Source organism: Balaenoptera musculus, chromosome 8, assembly GCF_009873245.2.
Source record: "Balaenoptera musculus isolate JJ_BM4_2016_0621 chromosome 8, mBalMus1.pri.v3, whole genome shotgun sequence".
Taxonomy (NCBI): Eukaryota; Metazoa; Chordata; class Mammalia; order Artiodactyla; family Balaenopteridae; genus Balaenoptera; species Balaenoptera musculus.
Window position 1 is genome coordinate 32644413 of NC_045792.1, and position 19065 is coordinate 32663477.

The 19065-nt window shown below is 33.8% G+C and overlaps 1 protein-coding gene across 1 annotated transcript in view; it reads right to left on the reverse strand.

The window, feature by feature from the left end:
* The window catches only part of CNTN5 (contactin 5), a 1373994-nt gene that overhangs the window by 115735 nt on the left and 1239194 nt on the right, over nt 1-19065 (reverse strand). The window lies entirely within an intron of this gene.

The window sequence follows — 19065 nt, forward strand, 5'->3', positions numbered from 1 at the left end:
CTTCTCAAACTCTTCCAAAAAATTGCAGAGGAAGGAACACTCCCAAACTCATCCTATGAGGCCACAATCAGCCTGATACCAAAACCAGACAAAGATGTCACAAAAAAAGAAAATTACAGACCAATATCACTGATGAATATAGATGTAAAAATCCTGAACAAAATACTAGCAAATAGAATCCAGCAGCACTTTAAAAGGATCATACACTACGATCAAGTGGGATTTATCCCAAGGATGCAAGGATTCTTCAATATATGCAAATCAATCAATGTGATACACCATATTAACAAATTGAAGAATAAAAGCCATATGATCATCTCAATAGATGCAGAAAAAGCTTTTGACAAAATTCAACACCCATTTATAATAAAAACTCTCCAGAAAGTGGGCATAGAGGGAACCTACCTCAACATAATAAAGGCCATATATGACAAACCCACGGCAAACATCATTCTCAATGGTGAAAAACTGAAAGCATTTCCTCTAAGATCAGGAATGAGACAAGGATGTCCACTCTCACCACTATTATTCAACATAGTTTTGGAAGTCCTAACCACGGCAATCAGAGAAGAAAAAGAAATAAAAGGAATACAAATTGGAAAAGAAGAATTAAAACTGTCACTGTTTGCAGATGACATATTATACATAGAGAATCCTAAAGATGCTACCAGAAAACTACTAAAGCTAATCAGTGAATTTGGTAAAGTATAAGGATACAAAATTAATGCACAGAAATCTCTTGCATTCCTATACACTAATGTTGAAAAATCTGAAAGAGAAATTAAGGAAACACTCCCATTTACCATTGCAACAAAAATAAAATACCTAGGAATAAACCTACCTAGGGAGAACAAAGACCTGTATGCAGAAAACTATAAGGCACTGATGAAAGAAATTAAAGTTGATACCAACAGATGTAGAGTTATACCATGTTCTTGGATTGGAAGAATCAATATTGTGAAAATGACTAAACCACCCAAAGCAATCTACAGATTCAACGCAATCCGTATCAAATTACCAATGGCATTTTTTACGGAACTAGAAGAAATCATCTAAAAATTTGTACGGAGACACAAAAGACCCTGAATAGCCAAAGCAGTCTTGAGGGAAAGAAACGGAGCTGGAGGAATCAGACTCCCTGACTTCAGACTATACTACAAACATACAGTCATCAAGACAATATGGTACTGGCACAAAAACAGAAACATAGATCAATGGAACAAGATAGAAAGCCCAGAGATAAACCCACTCACCTATGGTCAACTAATCCACAAAGGAGGCAGAGATGTACAATGGAAAAAAGACAGTCTCTTCAATAAGTGGTGCTGGGAAAACTGGACAGCTACATGTAAAAGAATGAAATTAGAACACTCCCTAACACCATACACAAAAATAAACTCAAAATGGATTAGAGACTTAAATGTAAGACCGGACACTATAAAACTCTTAGAGGAAAACATAGGAAGAACACTCTTTGACATAAATCACAGCAAGATCTGTTTTGACCCACCTCCTAGAGTAATGGAAATAAAAACAAAAATAAACAAATGGGACCTAATGAAACTTCAAAGCTTTTACACAGCAAAGGAAACAAATATATAAAGAGCTCATGCAGCTCAATATTAAAGAAACAAACACCCCAATCCAAAAATGGGCAGAAGACCTAAATAGACATTTCTCCAAAGAAGACATACAGATGGCCAAGAAGTACATGAAAATCTGCTCAACATCACTAATTATTAGAGAAATGCAAATCAAAACTACAATGAGGTATCACCTCACACCAGTTAGAATGGGCATCATCAGAAAATCTACAAACAACAAATGCTGGAGAGGGTTCAGAGAAAAGGGAACCCTCTTGCCCTGTTGGTGGGAATGTAAATTGATACAGCCACTATGGAGAACAGTATGGCGGTTCCTTAAAAAACTAAAAACAGAATTACCATATGATCTAGCAATCCCACTACTGGGCATATACTAAGAGAAAACCATACTTGAAAAAGACACATGCACCCCAATGTTCATTGCAGCACTATTTACAATACCCAGGTCATGGAAGCAACCTAAATGCCCATCGACAGATGAATGAATAAAGAAGATGTGGTACATATATACAATGGAGTATTACTCAGCCATAAAAAGGAATGAAATTGAGTCATTTGTTGCGAACTGGACGGATCTAGAGACTGTCAAACAGAGTGAAGTAAGTCAGAAAGAGAAAAACAAATATCATATATTAACGCATGTATGTGGAACCTAGAAAAATGGTACAGATGAGCCGGTTTGCAGGGCAGAAGTTGAGACACAGAGGTAGAGAACAGACGTATGGACACCAAGGGGGGAAAACCGTGGTGGGGTGGGGATGATGGTGTGCAGAATTGGGCGATTGGGATTGACATGTATACACTGATGTGTATAAAATTGATGACTAATAAGAACGTGCAGTATTAAAAAACAGACAAACAAAAAAAATCAACTAATACTAAACTTTCTTTGGGTTATTTGTATGGAAATATGTTAATATAAATGTTTCAGACATTACATGAAATTTCTAAAAAAAAAAATTAGTGATGTGATTTACCTATTAAAACACATTAAATGAAATTTTCAACCATAATGAAAGTGAAAATGAGTTTATGGTTATTATATTAGTATTGGTTTACAATGCTCTATTTACAGAGAAAAATGTACTTTTAGACATTATGTACTGAATTGTGGCTGCAATTAGCTTCTTGTATATATTTAGGAGTGAATTACATTAATATTATATTAATACAATCAATAATTTTGTTTTTAAAGCCTGTTCATCATGGTCATATTTTCAACATCTTTTGACTTTTTTTAAAGTCAGGGAGTACATTTTCTCTTCAAAGAATTTTATAGCTAATTTACACAAGATATATTTGAAAATAGATTAATAAGAGATAAGATGACAAATGTGTGGCTGTAGCTAGTGTCTGAATGTTTTATAGATGCCAGTCATTTAGAAGAAATCTTATTAATTTTATACTGAGGTGTAATGATTCAATGTCAGATGGTCAGGTATCTGGAAAGTCCCCCTCTCTCCCGCACCCATGATAGTGCTCTTATATAGGGTCACTAAAATAAATATTTTATTTGAAAGTAGACCATTTAGAAAAATGGACACAGTCTTTATTTCTTCATGGTAAGGACTCTGAGCAAATGACAATGCACAAAGGCCCTTGGCAGAAGCCATGTTCTCATGAATTCAATCTGTCTCCATCAAGGGCTCCCCAGGATTGCTGTTAGATTGCTATCAGATCAACTCACTCTGCTGACCTAATGTTCAGTTAGAAATTTGTCTTCTCTTGAGAAGCCATTGACTTTTATAGTTGAAAAACAAATAAAATATATATCTCTTTGTAACATTTAAAGTTGTTATTTTTATCCTGGTGACATGAAACAAGGACTTAAAGACTTCATGTAATAGTTAAACATGTTACAGAGTCTTGGAATGTTTAAATTAACCAGAGCCATCTAGCTCAACCCTATTATTTTTCAGATGAGGAAGGAGAGAGAGAAACTCCTCCTCAAAAAAATGAGATCAAAAGGGTCCTTATCCTTTAGAAGGAAAATGAGTGGAAGCAGGTGTTGGCTTTAGTCTGGACAGCCAGTGGTGGGGCGTTTCCTGTTTAAAGCAAATTATGACAAATTAATGTCAACAAACAGGAAGCTGCATACTGACCTCCTGTGAAATTATTGTTCATTCTCCTATTAGACATCAATTGGTGGTGCCAGGCTTTAGAATTTTTGTGGTGTGACTGTCCAATCCTTTTTGAGGAATAATTCTTTAAAACATCTTCCTAATGCTAAGCATGACTCCCTGTGGCAAGCAACTTCTTTTTCTCACCTAGCATCACATTCTCTGCCTGATTTTGACACCTGCTTATTCAATAAATATTTCTACGGTACATGTTACTTTTTAAACAAATCTATTTTGTAAAAAATAAATCTACTCAGTTTTTATTTTCATTTTTATTTGATTTGGGGGACTTTCTATTTTTCTTATATAGAAGTTTTAAGTGAAAAATTAAACTTGTTGGGATTCAAAACATTAAACAGTTCTTTGCTTTAAATTGATTAAACTAAAATGAAAAGTTCAATACCAAATATGCCATGGTATCTTAAATTGGTTCTGTCTTTAAGCCCATAAATATTGCTTGGGGACAGACACTTCTTACTTCTAGACACATGTAGGCATATGGGTCAGAAGAAAGGAAAGCAATCACAGAAGTAAAGTCATGAACATGCCCTTCTAATACTAAGGGAAGAGATTTAGCTACTGTCTGAAAGATTATATTAATGCGAAAAATAAACTCGATAACTCAGACTATGAAGAGTATTTTTTATTTTTATGATGTATAGTTTAAATACATGCAACGAACTGTCCAGTACAAAGGACCATTTTGTGTAGATCAAATTTAAAAGACCATAATAAATAACAACAAAACCTTTCATTAAAAAGTAATAGTCAACAATGTGAGTAGATTTCCTGTATCACATCACATATTAATACCTAGTAGTAATTGGTTGCTGAGGTTTTCATCTTTACAATAGAATTATGAAGACTTATGATATACCCTTATTTAAGATGTTATTGATAGCATATTTATTTTTATGCAAGAAAAGGTCTCCTGGCATACTTTGATGTATTGTAAAGTTCAACTTCACATAGCATTGCATCTTTCTTTGCCTTTTCCTCAGATACTTCCTTACCATCATTATGTTCCTCATGAAGTCGAGAGGGTGTTCCTAAATTTCTTTACTTTTTACCTACTTAATTTATGTGACCCATTCATACTGTTCTCGATCCCATGAGAATAATTTTTTTTTTAAACCAGGGGTAGTTAAGGATGGAAGTGAGAGCTAAACAGTTCTAATTATTTTTTTCAAAAGCAATTTTGTTTCTCATTAATTTGGTAAAGTTCACCATTTATTATATCTATCCATGTATCATTATTATCATCATTATATATATTATTATTATTTTGTATCTACCTATCTACCATTACCATTATATTATTATTGTTATTTTGTATCTATCTGTCTATCTATTTATCTATCATCATTATCATCATCGTCATCATTATCTATGTAACCTGGTCCCTCAGCATGAAATTCTTGTCTCTCCTCACTTTGCCTATTTAACACCTGTTTAGGCTTCAAATTTCAAATCTCTGCTGAAGTATCACTGCTTTGGAGGAAACTTCTCTTGCTGCCCGGTCTAGGTAAAATCACAAGATTATATACATTCATATAGTACCATGTACCTCTCATTCATAGTTGAAATCTATGAAGGTTTCTACTTATTTGTGTGAATCTCCTATTAAGGGTAGATTTCCTATTTGAATTTTAGGTACAGGAGGGCTGAAGTTGTGCTTGTAATTTGCTCACTATTGTAGTCCCACTTTCTAGTACAGGTCTTGGCACTTAGTGTGTTATCACTATAGATTTGTAATAAATGAATGAATGAATAATTTTTATTAACCTAATGGGCTAGCATAGCTGTTGGGCTATCTTTTTACACATTTTTCCTTTTGACCCAATCAAAATATGAAAAAGAGTAATATATCTTTACAAAATCATTTATTCTGAAAAAACACTCAATATATATTAAAAAATAGATTCTAATTATGCTATGTTCTCATCTTTGGTAAATTCTCTTAATTAGATACCCATCAGATCATGGTGTTTCTAAGCAACAGCAACAACAAACAAGCTATTAGCGTCTTTCAGACTTTGATGAGCAACAAAGTCTCTGGCATGTTAGTAAAAAATTATCTAGATTCCTGAGCTGTACTCAATAGCTACTGAATTTCAATTTCTGTGACTAGAGCTTCAGCATTGTATTTCATACAGGTTGTCTAGGAATTTTTGTGCACCCTATATTTTAAGAAAAACTGATCTAAAGAGATTTTGATAAAGAGTCATAGGAATATTATTCCAGTTCTGACTCTTTTATGTAAGAGCTTTATTCAAGTTTCTGAACCTCATTAATGCTCAGTTTCCTTACATTTTATAAAGGGGATGATAACATCAAATTTATGTCATTATTGTGAGGGCTGTGTAGGGTAATGTATGTAACAGTACTATGTAAATAGCTATACTAGCATTGGCTAGGCCTTTAACTAACTCAAGAACTTTGACGGTGTCATATGATCTCACAATGCTTCATTTTTTACCAATAAAAATGAGAACCTATGCAACATATTGATTTATCAAAACAAATAAAGATAGATGTGAAAATGCTTTGAAAAAGAAAAAAAAATGTACTATTATTGGAGGACTCAATAAACAATCTCTATCTTCAGGGGAGTTTATAATGGAAAGGGGAAAAAGTGGTGCTGAAATAATAATGATTTAATGAGCACCTATCAGGTAGAAGGTAATGTACTAAATGTTATGTACTTTCTCTTTAATCTTTACAGAAAATCTGGTATTGACACCTGAAGACTGAGTCTCAGAAAGTACAAGTGACTCACTCAAGACAGCACAATATTCCAATACTGGACTTGGGATTCAATTCTGATTCTTAATTGCATATATATCTGAGTTTTAGCTCTGTGCTATTCATTAATATGCAACACTTCTTCACATAATTCAACATAGACAGAAAATGTAGATTTCAGAAGTTTAAGAATTATTATGAGCAGGGGCAAATAATTTTTTTATTGATTGAAAATGGATTTAGAGATAGAAAATATACGATAGAGATGAAGTGAGCCTTGTGGTTGGCTCCCTAATATTCACTCCACCTGTCCCAATGTGGTATAGGGAATTAACCCCCCATTATATGCGGTAGCCCTGATTAGTCTATGCCCATCTTGGCAATCTCACCTGCCCCTACAGGTTCAGGAAGTTAGGTCTAAGCCAATCAAATCATGACAATCGTATTATGATAGGTACTGGTTCAGGAGTAAGCACATGGTCTAAATTGGCAAAGCCAGATGAAGTGATAGACATTTGTAGAGATACGCTAGTTTTTTCTCCTGTTGTATGTGAACATGAAAGAATTTAGGCCCTATTATTCTTGGCAGTCAGCCTATGATTACAATGAGCTTTAGGGTAAGGCCAGCACTGAAGATGACAGAATGGAGATGGACCCAACCCGTGTCCTTGGAAAAAACTTGAGACATTGGATCAACCAATGAAAAAAATCTGCTTTAGCTTCCTGTCAAGAGAGCCAATAAATTTCTTATTGCTTAAGCCAATTTGAGTTAGGCTTTATATTACTTGCAACTGGAAGCATCCTAAGATACAAAGTATACCAGAAGTCCCTTGGTTTACAAAGATTAAAACTGGAATAAGTCATTATCTGTGCTAAAACTGGTTATATTAGCATAAATAATCTGAAAAGAGGATCTCCAACAATATCTAATTACTCCAAATAAATCTTTTGGAATTGAAAAATGACTAAAAGTTAATCAGGAAAACTGAAAGAACAGCCAGCCAACTAGCAGCAAACAGCCAGAGAGGTAAACACAGAATACAATGAAATTACTAAAATGACTTAAAAATTTACCTATAGGATATATTAATCACTTTTGGATAGAGACTTGGGGCTTATTAAACATGTAGTATTATAACCAATGAATTCCTATGACAATAAAGTTCAACAAATTATTGAAAACTAAAGAAGGAATTTTAGAACAAGATTGAAAAATCCTATTTTACAAGCCCACAATTAAATAATCTGTGTCATTCTTATTACTACATTCACTTAAAAAAAAAAAAAAGGCCTGAAAGGGCTGGAGAAATTGCCATGTGAGGACAAAAATGAAAAGCTAAACTTGACAGTTTTGACTGATGGAGGCTGACTAGATACCTTGACACATGGGAACTCATGCAGGCCTTGCCATTTTCCAGCCAGGTGAGTTAGAATTTCACTTTTGTATCTCTAGGACACAGAAAATTCTTTAGACAGTGAAGCTGGAAGGGTGGGTTTTGCAGTGAATATTCCAAGGAAACAGTTCCTCTGGGCTTGTACTTAAAGATAGAACAGGTGACTTTTTTTTTTTTCTTTTGGTGGCAAAAGGGAATAAGTAAAAAAATATACCCAAAGACTGGAAAATTCAAGGCATTTCTGAAAAGCAGGCAGGCAGATGGTTTAAGTTTGATCAGAGTAGCAGGATTTTATGTGGAGAAAAGGAGGTTGAGGGAAGACCTTGAACAGCAGGACAATGAGTTTGAGCATTTTTATGTAGGTAGTGGAGGCCAGTAAGTGCTTTAAAATGGGAGGTGGACTAACACATTAGATATTAAAAAGGAAGAGTCAAGAGTGGGAATGAAACATTATTCCAGAATTTCATGCTTAATAAATTGGAAGAGTAATGGTACAATAAAGGTGAAATCTGGAGAAGGATCTCAGAAGTTTTCTTTTCAACTTAATGCAATAAATTTTAATTGAAATAATTCTAATGATAACACTGAATTGAAGACACAGGAAGATGCTAGTTTGGAGCCTGAAGAGAGCTGAAAAGGTCAGGAAGAGTCATTGGGAGCTATGTGATGGGGAATAAATAAGAGTTGAACAGCAACATTGCTGAAAAAACATTGAGAGCTTATATGAAATGAAAAACATGATTTTATAGGGGTTGAGTCAACATTGTTCCATTAGATTCTTTATGCCTTACATTTGCTAATAACCAGAAAAAAGGTGATCAAGTTTAAAAGCCAGCATGATAGGCATCAAGAAACTCATGGATTTCAGGTAGGAATTGAATTAGGTAAAGCTGGTGACCTTACAAGTAAAGTGGAGTCCATCTGAAACTCAGAGGAAGGCAATGACACATAAGCCTTTTCTTTAACGTTCTTATTGAATTTCCTGTCCATTTACAGTTAAACCTCCTTTTATTGCACTTCATAGATACTATTTTTTTATAAATTGAAGGTTCATGGCAATCCTGAATCTAGCAAGTCTATCAGCATCATTTTTCCAACAGCATTTGCTCACTTCACGTTTCTGGGTCACATTTTGGTAGTTCTTACACTATTTCAAACTTTTCCCCTATTATTGCATTTGTTATGGTGATCTATGATTTTTGATTTTGCTATTGTGACTCACTGAAGGTTCAGATGATGGTTAGCATTTTTTAGCAATAAAGTATTTTTTAATTAAGGTATGTACATTGTTTTTGAGGTTTAATGCACACTTAAGAGACTACAATATGTTGCAAGCACAAATCTTTTTAAAATTAAAATGTACGTGATTTACAATGTTGTGTTAGTTTCAGGTATACAGTAAAGTGATTCAGTTATACATATATATATATATATTCATTTTTAGATTCTTTTCCATTATAGGTTATTATAAGATATTGAGTATAGTTCCCTATGTTATACAGTAGGTCCTTGTTGGTTATCTTATAGTAGTGTGTATATTTTAATCTAAAACTCCAAATTTGTCCCTCCCCCTCCCTTTCCCCTTTGGTAACCATAAGTTTGTTTTCTATGTCTGTGAGTTTATCTCTGTTTTGTAAATAAATTCATTTCTATCAATTTTAGATTCCATATATAAATGTAACATATGATATTTGTCTTTCTGTGTCTGGCTTACTTCACTTAGTGTGATAATCCCTAGGTCCATCCATGTTTCTTCAAATGGCATTATCTCATTCTTTGTTATGGCTAAGCAATACTCCATTGTGTATATATACCACATCTTCTTTATTGATACATTTGTTCATGACCACTTAGGTTGCTTCCATGTTTTGGCTCTTGTAAATAGTGCTGCTATGAATATTAGGGTGCATATATCTTTTCAAATTATGATTTTCTCTAGATATATGCCCAGGAGTGCGATTGCTAGATCATATGGTAGCTCTATTTTTAGATTTTTAAGGCACTTCCATACTGTTCTCCAAAGTGGCTATTCCAATTTACATTCCCACCAACAGTGTAAGAGGGTTCCCTTTTCTCCACCCACTCTCCAGCATTTATTATGTGTAGACTTTTTGATGATGATCATTCTCATTGGTGTGAGGTGATACCTCACTGTAGTTTTGATTTGCATTTCTCTAATAATTAGTGATGTTGAGCATCTTTTCATGTACTTTTTGGCCATCTGTGTGTCTTCTTTGGAGAAATGTCTATTTAGATCTTATGCTTATTTTTTGATTGTTTTTTTTTTTTGATATTGAGCTGTATGAGCTGTTTTCATATTTTGTAAATGAATCCCTTGTCATTTAAATCATTTGAAAATATTTCTCCCATTCTGAGGGCTTTTTCGTTTTGCTTATGGTTTACTTTGCTGTGCAAAAGCTTTTAAGTTTCATTAGGTCCCATTTGTTTATTTTTGTTTTTATTTCCATTACTTTAGGAGATGGATCCAAAAAGATATTACTGCAGTTTATGTCAAAGGGTGTTCTGCCTATGTTTTCCTCTAGAAGTTTTATAGTATTCAGTCTTATATTTAGGTCTTTAATCCATTTTGAGTTTATTTTTGTGTATGGTGTTAGAGAATGTTCTAATTTCATTCTTTTACATGTAGCTGTCCAGTTTTCCCACCACCTCTTATTGAAGAGACTATCTTTTCTCCATTGTATATTCTTGACTCCTTTGTCATAGATTAGTTGACCATGGGTGCATGGGTTTATCTGTGGACTTTCTATCTTGTTCCATTGATCTATATGCCTTTTCTTTTTTGCACCAATGCCAAACTGTTTTGTTTACTGTCACTTTGTAGTATACTCTGAAGTCAAGGAGTCTGATTCCTCCAGCTCCGTTTTTCTTTCTCAAGATTTTTTGGCTATTCAGGGTCGTTTGTGTTTTCATACAAATTTAAAAGTTTTTTTTTAGTTCTGTGAAAAATACCATTGGTAATTTGATGGGGATTGCATTGAATCTGTAGATTGCCTTGGGTCATATAGTCATTTTGATAATATTAATTCTTCCAATCCAAGAACATCGTATTCTTTCTGTTTGTGTCATTTTTGATTTCTTTCATCAGTGTCTTAAAGTTTTCTCAGTATAGGTCTTTTGCCTCCTTAAGTTGGTTTATTCCTAGGTATTTTATTCTTTTTGATGCAATGGTAAATGCCACTGTTTCCTTAATTTCTCTTTCTGATCTTTTGTTGTTAGTGTATAGAAATGCAACAAATTTCTGTATATTAATTTGGATCCTGCAAATTCACCAAATTCATTGATGAGTTCTAGTAGTTTTCTGGTAACGTCTTTAGGATTTTCTATGTATAGCATCAGGTCATCTGCAAACAGTGACAGTTTAACTTCTTCTTTTCCAATTTGGATTCTTTGTATTTTTTTTTTCCTTCTCTGATCGCCATGGCTAGGACTTCCAAAACTATGTTGAATAAAAGTGGTGAGAGTGGACATCCTTGTCTTGTTCCTGATCTTAGAGGAAATGTTTCAGCTTTTCATGGTTGAGTATGACGTGAGCTGTAGGTTTGTTGTATATGGCCTTTCTTATGTTGAGATAGGTTCTCTCTATGACCACTTTCTGAAGAGTTTTTTTAATCATAAACAGATGTATTTTATCAAAAGCTTTTTCTGTGTAAGCATAACTTTTATATACACTGGGAAACCAAAAAAAAATTGTGTGATTCTTTTTATTGTGATATCTGCTTTATTTTGGTTGTTTGGAACCAAACCCACAGTATCTCCAAGGTATGCCTGTACTACATGTTGCCAAAATCTAGCATAAGTCATTTTTTGCTATTTGCAATTAGCTTTAAATATTTAGATTAACATTTCCTGTGAGAATGTGTGTGTGTGTGTATGTTGCAAGGAATAGGGTGGAGTGAAAGGTGAGTCATTAAAAAAATGCTGAGGTATTTAAAGAGATGGGAACATCATACTTCATATAATAGTTTTGTGATTGCAGTCATAGGAAACTCCTGAAAATCTTTTCCCACCACACCATTCCAAATTGTTTTTCCTCCCATCTCACTGGATTTGTTTTTCTGCTTGTTGACATGTTATATGACATGACAATATATTTAATATTACATGCCTACAATTATTGTTTACTCATTTACTACTCCATATATTGAACATTCGTCCCTATTTATGTGACTTTTTAAAAATGTAATTACTCTCTTTGGGGAAAAGGATTGCATATTCATTCATTATACATTTAATAATTTGCTCAGCAATGTTGAGGAAATATATACTGTGTACTAGACTCTGGGCATTAGGCAGTAAACAAGATAAAGAAGATACTTGCCCTTCTACTTTTACTTTGCAGGGAGGAGAAGCAGTCAATGAACAAATGAATGAGATAATTTTAGATAGTAATAAATGCAATGAAGAAAATAAAGTGGGGTAAAAATTGGGTGGAGGGGAGGCAGGATACATTAGACAGGGAGTTGAGAAAAAAGTGATGAGAAGGAGATAGTTAGCCACATAAATATTATGGGCAAGAGTTTTCCAGTCAGAGACGTCAATTAAAAAAAAAATCCTAAGTGTTATGAGTTTGGCATATTTGTAGAACAAAGAATTCTTGTGTGGTTTAAGCAAAGTGAAGGAAGATGTTAGAGGAGGGTGTTAATGTTGGAAAGGTCAGCAGGTGTCAGATTATAAAGGGATTTGAAGATAATGGTAATGAATTTAGATTTTATTCTGAGTGTGATGGAAAGTCATTGGATAACATATGAGAAAAGTCAAAGTAAAGAAGCCATTGAAAATGGTGGAGCAAAAGTGCAATGGAAGACTTCAGAGGATGTAGAAAGATTTGGAGGGAAAATCTATTTAAATTATTAAAAATGTATGCGTATTTTTCTTTGCAATAAAGTTTTGATAACAAATGTAAATTGTGATGACTCAGTAAATCACTTTTCCAATGTTGTTTTATTATACTGTTGCTGCTTAATAGAAGTTGTCAATGTAGTTTCAATGATAGTGGTCATCAGGTGATCTGAGGATGCTTTGCATATATGTCTTTTGCAATCTTACTGAAAGTAAAATGATTTTTCTACTTCCATTGTAAGCAAAAACAAAAATTATACCACCTCTTCCCCATATCAGTCTAATAAAATTAGAATTTCATGACATTTATCCTGTTTAGTATAATTTGTGAACATGTGGTTGTCGTTGGAATTTTGACGTCTTGTGAGTTTTAAGCTAAAATGACTCGTGCCATTTTTGTTTGAAGAACTCAATTACTAATGTGAGACTTTACACATCACTACGTTTAAAATGTTTATTTAAATAATTCTTGTGTTCATTTTTAGAAAAATACAAACACTTCTTGGTCAGTTATTACAAACTTCAAGTGAAAGGTAAATTAACCAATAATTTCAGGTAGTTAGGCAGGCATAAATATTTAATGTAGTTTTACATGAGTTGAAGTTGTACACACTGTATATATTCCAATATATAAGTATTACTCTCCATCCATTGAAGGTGATCTTTCTGAAATGGAAAATAGACATTTGAGGATCTATTGTGCAAACTGGCAAGAATAATTAAAAATAATCAACTTGTTTATTTAAAACCTCAAGCAACCCAGGCACTATCTTGAAATTAATTTAGTAAGCTAGTATTACATAAATTCTAAGAACAGATGAGTTGAAGAAATCCTGTAGGAAAATAGCATATGGAGTGCTAAAATATGCAAGGTACCATGCTTCTGCAAAGCTTTCTATAAATCCAATATTGGTTTATTGTGTATGACTCATTACAACTCTGCAATGCAAATTAAGACCAAGAAAATGATGTATGCCTATATGGACTTTTAAATTCGTTCAGTCTCACTATTCTTTTATCAATAATTTATAGATATCCCTGTGACATATTTCCTCAAATATACCATGAAGTAAACTTGGAATTATTATTTCCAAAGACACATTAGGCCATACATTTATAAAGCCATTCTTTTTAAGACAGGAGCACCCTTGGCAATACTGTGGACTAAACTATAAGTAGTAGACTTTCTTTAATATGTTTTTTTCTGAAGTATAAGTTTTCACTTGTTCTCATTCACCAGGGATTAGTTCCAGGATCCCTTCAGATACTAAAATTTGGGAATGCTCAAGTCCCTTGTATAAAAAGGCATAGTATTTGCATATAATCTACACAATCCTCCTGTATACTTTAAATCATCTCTGGATTAATTATAACACCTAATAAATGTAAATGCTATGCAAATAATTGTAAATATAATATAAATGCTATATAAATAATTGCCTGCACAATAAATTCAAGTTTTGCTTTTATGGAACTTTCTAGAATTTTTTTCCCCTGAATATTTTTGATCCACAGTTGGTTGAATCTGCAGATGCAGACTCCACAGATATGGAGAGTTGACTGTATTTAGATTTTCTTTCATGACTTTCCTTGATACCAACATGTTCTGCAAGATATCTATTTGAGACTAGGGACATGTTTCACAGTCATGGAAGTGAGCAAAATTTGACAAACATGTATCTGGGGCCATTAATTTCATATTTTAACTAACTGAGTAAATCAATAGTCCCCTTAGGACGTAGAAAAGAGTAAGTATTACTTCCTAAGTGCTTAACTTATTGGGCAATGGCTGAGATATAATGGAGAAAGAACTGTCTTAGCGGTTTCTTGATGGCTACTTGCTTATACTCTGAGGATTTTTGCTCTACAACTGTAAGAAGATATTTATTACTGTGCAATGTACCATTAGAACTAGGCACAGATTGAAAAAGACTGCTGTCATATGGTGACAGTGAACTTGGTACAATCCTTGCGGCACCAACTAACTCATTTGGAGAAGTGGAGACAGTGGGCTTTTGCAGAAACACTTAAATAGAGCAGTCCTGGAGTCTGGATAATTTGTAACAGATGTTCCATATAATGGATGGTTTACAGGGAGAGTGTTTGTAATGCAGACTATCTCATTCAGGGTATGATCGATGCTTCTTATTATCTTGACTTAACATTCTGTGAGTTGAGGTTGTGAGACAAATATGTGAGGTTTGATTTACTGATACATACAGATCAGGTGATAAAATGTCTTTGAAAGAGTGATTAAGTATTTCAAATAAAGTTTACTAATAACAGTTCTACTTCTTGAGTTGACACAAAAGAAATAATTATATGAACCAATAACCACCTGAACTTGTTTTATGCCATACTTTTCTGTGATTAATATACACTAAAGTTAACCAAATCAGAATGCTGACAAATGAGAAAGCTGACAATTTAGTATAGATGATTAACTTATGTGATTTAGGAAATCACATAAGTTTGAAATTTTGTACTTTTGACCTAGAATGTTTTAAAATCTAAGACGTAATTCCAGAGAAACTTGAAAACCACTCATACCATTTGTATTCAATTTTTAAAAAAGTCTATGTATTTATTTCACAAGTACTTCCAAGTCTTTTAGTGTCCTTTGTGGTGTTTATAAAGGCTTTCTACTCTTTAAGTTTTGCATTGCTTCATTGTCAACTAAACTAAAGGCATGGCAAAGTCTCATGTAAGCATTCATAGAATGCATATTTATGTTTTAAAAATATTGAACACAGTGATTTAAATAAACTTTATAACAAATATTTGGGGCTCATTTCATGTGTTATCAAGCTGGTGACATTTAGATAGGCAGATAATGATGATTGTCACTGATAGGAAAGCAGTACTCTTAGGATTATGACGTCTCTATTATAGCCTCATCTACATATCTTTTCTAGAATGAAATATAATTTGTGTATTTAACTTTGTTTTTTACTCAGTCTTATCCTCTTGGTGACTTTGTGTAACCGTACTTCAAGCCCTTCAGTATTTATTTCACATGTGGGAAATTCTCTTGTACACTAAGATAGCTATTGCAGGTTGTTCAAGGATGGAGGCCCTCAAAACAGAACGTTCAATGCAAATAAATACACATTAATATAAGCAACACACTTCTGGAAAGTGAGGCAAGGTTTCATTGACTCAGTTAACTGAATATACTGAGATGGTCCTAGTGGTATTTTACAGTTTATACTAATGACAGTAAACCTGCAGAGAAAACAATTATGCCAAGCTTATCAACATGCTGATTTGACCCTGAGGAAGGAGAGGCAGCCAAAATGCTCCCACTCCCCTTTAGAATATATTATCAAATTATAATTGAACAAGATGAACATTTCAGTCGATAATGAATAATAATTCATTATCCATAATAATGGATAATCAGATAGGATTGCCTGTTGGATAAATGTGGACCATTCTCTTGCTTATAGGTATGATGAAGAACAATGATTCATTTTCTTAATCTTAATGATTAGGGAAACAGAAATTCTTCTAGTTAAGAATATCAACAACAATAACTAGCATTTACTGAGAAGCATTCCACCATTTGAAATCTCATTTCATTTTCCTATTAAATCTGCAAATTAGGTATTATATCCCCGTTTCACAATTGAAGAATCCAAAAGAGGTAAAATGACTTGTTATGGTTATCCAGCTAGTGTCAGAGTGAGATTAAGATCCTGGCCTGGGTCATTTTTATGATGCTACATTGTATGGGCTGGGTAACCTGGCTCCTATCACAGCCAGTGTAAACAACTCGAGTCATTTTTAAATTGGACTATTGAGATTCAGCTAACATTTACTGAGCACCAGCTATAAACTAGTCCAGTGCTAAGTGCACCAGTTGCCCAAAGATCTTGCTTTTCCAAATGCAGCACAAGTAGAGCAGATCTTTCCCCACTACTTTTTGCACATTTTGAATGTATGCAGTTTTATTTTCTCACAGCAATAATTAACCTTGCAGCTGTCACTTTTATATCTCAGCTTTTCAATACTTGCCCACGTTGACTCTTGCAGAAGTAATTCTCTATTTCAATGTTTTAATTCTCTATTTTAACTGTTTTTTTAATAAAAGTAGGAACTGTTTATTTTCCCTTTCCGTCTCAGTTTTTAGGTACTGCAGCAATAATTCACAAATTTCTGAAGGCAAAATTTACTGATATACTCAGTCAATAACGTAGAGACCCATGTGCTCATGACTGCCAATCTTTATACATAATGTATCAAATTAGATTTTCTCCATACATATTAAGCAACATGTTTTACACACTTTAGTTTTAAAAAATACAAAAGAGAGACATGTATTTGAAAGATGTTTATCAAGAACGAGTGATTTTTTTTTTTTCTTGGCATTAAGAGACATCATCTGGTGTTCAGTTTTTTCCCTACTCTTTCACCTCACTTGCTCTAACTCATTACAGAGCTAATTGCCTTTGTAATTCCAAATTAAGGAGGAGTGAAATGGAGACATTACCTTGCCAGGTGTTTGGGAGGACAAAATCCAATATGCAGTAAAAGTTTCTTCCAATCGATGTTAGCCCTCTGTTCAATCTGCACGGATTTTGTGTTGACTAATGAAGAATCATTCAGAGTCCAGGCTACATGTTGTATTGTGTTACATAAAATCAAGAAAATAATTAAGAATTGAGTATTGATATAGGTGTAAATAAAACAAGATTTTGGGATAGAAACTAAAGTGAACTTACCAATTTTCTATTGTCTTCCTTGGAGATGTGACCAGTCATTGGGTTGATATTTGGCAGAACTTTTGCTTGGAACTTGGGTTCCACATTTGGGTTATCAAAAAAGGGCCATGCAGGACAGGAATAAAGATGCAGATGTAGAGAACGGGCTTGAGGACACGGGGAGGGGGAAAGGTAATCTGGGACGAAGTGAGAGAGTGTCATGGACATATATACACTACCAAATGTAAAATAGATAGCTAGTGGGAAGCAGCCGCATAGCACAGGGAGATCAGCTTGGTGCTTTGTGACCACCTAGAGGGGTGGGATAGGGAGGGTGGGAGGGAGACGCAAGAGGGAGGAGATATGGGGATATATGTATATGTATAGCTGATTCACTTTGTTATAAAGCAAAAACTAACACACCATTGTAAAGCAATTATACTCAATTAAAGATGTTAACAAAAAAGGGCCATGTAGTATGTATATACCCTACAGAACTATGTATTCAGGGCTTCATATGAAAACAAATTACTACCCAATACTCTAAAGACATGCTAAAACAATATAGGTAACAGTCACAGAAAACAATATATTCAGGAAAATAAAAAGGTCAGGTTTTAGAAAAGACTGGTGGTGGGTTTAGGCTGTGTCTATATGAAGTATATGAAAAGTAAGTAGGATGATATTTCCAAACAATTCAAACAAAGAAATGAACAGACAGATAAAATGTACTTCCAATATTTTACCTAAGTAATATTGGTGACTTTAAGGACACTGTTTTGAACATCAAAGACCATTTTTTTTGTTTTGTGTTGTTTTGTTTTCATGACTATTGGCATAATTCACCCATAAGTAGATGAGAAACAATGAATATCAAAGCTTTGAAAGAATAGCAGCAGCGATTATATGGAAGGCTAGGCACTTTTTAAAGCAACTGGCAGTTTTTTCCTTCCCTCATAATTGGAGCAATTGTAAGAAAGTTTAAAATAAGAGAATGAGGACAGATCTTGCAGAAAGAGGTCTATTATTTATTGATGCTTAATATTCCTGAGGGTATTTTTTCCAGAAGTGATTTTTTTCTATCAAAACCTAGAGTGTTTGAATAAGAAGCCCCACAAGATGTCCTGAGATAATGGTTATTAGAGTTTGATATTTTATATGATTGGCAAGATGTAGGGGTCAGAAGACGTTCAGACTTGTCAGTAGGGTTAGAGGTCATTTAGGCCAAGGTATAAGACAGAGAGGGGTGATCAATGATGCTGAGTCTTCTGGTCATGTGGTCCAAGATTAGGTACTTTAGAGGATTAGAGAATGTGAGGCCTATCTTTAGAGGCAGATGAGAGTGAAAATATGTTGTATTACCAAGCTGATATAGAGTAACTTCTGTTCTCTTTTTGGCTTAGGAAATGACTACATGTCCTTTAATCCTGCCCATATATCATATCCTTGATAAAAATTCTGTGACTTCTAGGCAGAGCTTCTTACTCCACTCCCTTATTTCTCAAAGGACTCTTTTCTTTTTGTCTTTTTCTCTTTCTTTCTTTCCTTATTTCTTTCTCCTTCCTTCCTTCCTTTTCCTTCCTTCCTTCCTTTCTTCCTTCCCTCCTTCCTCCTTTCAAATCTTCTTTCTTCCTTTCCT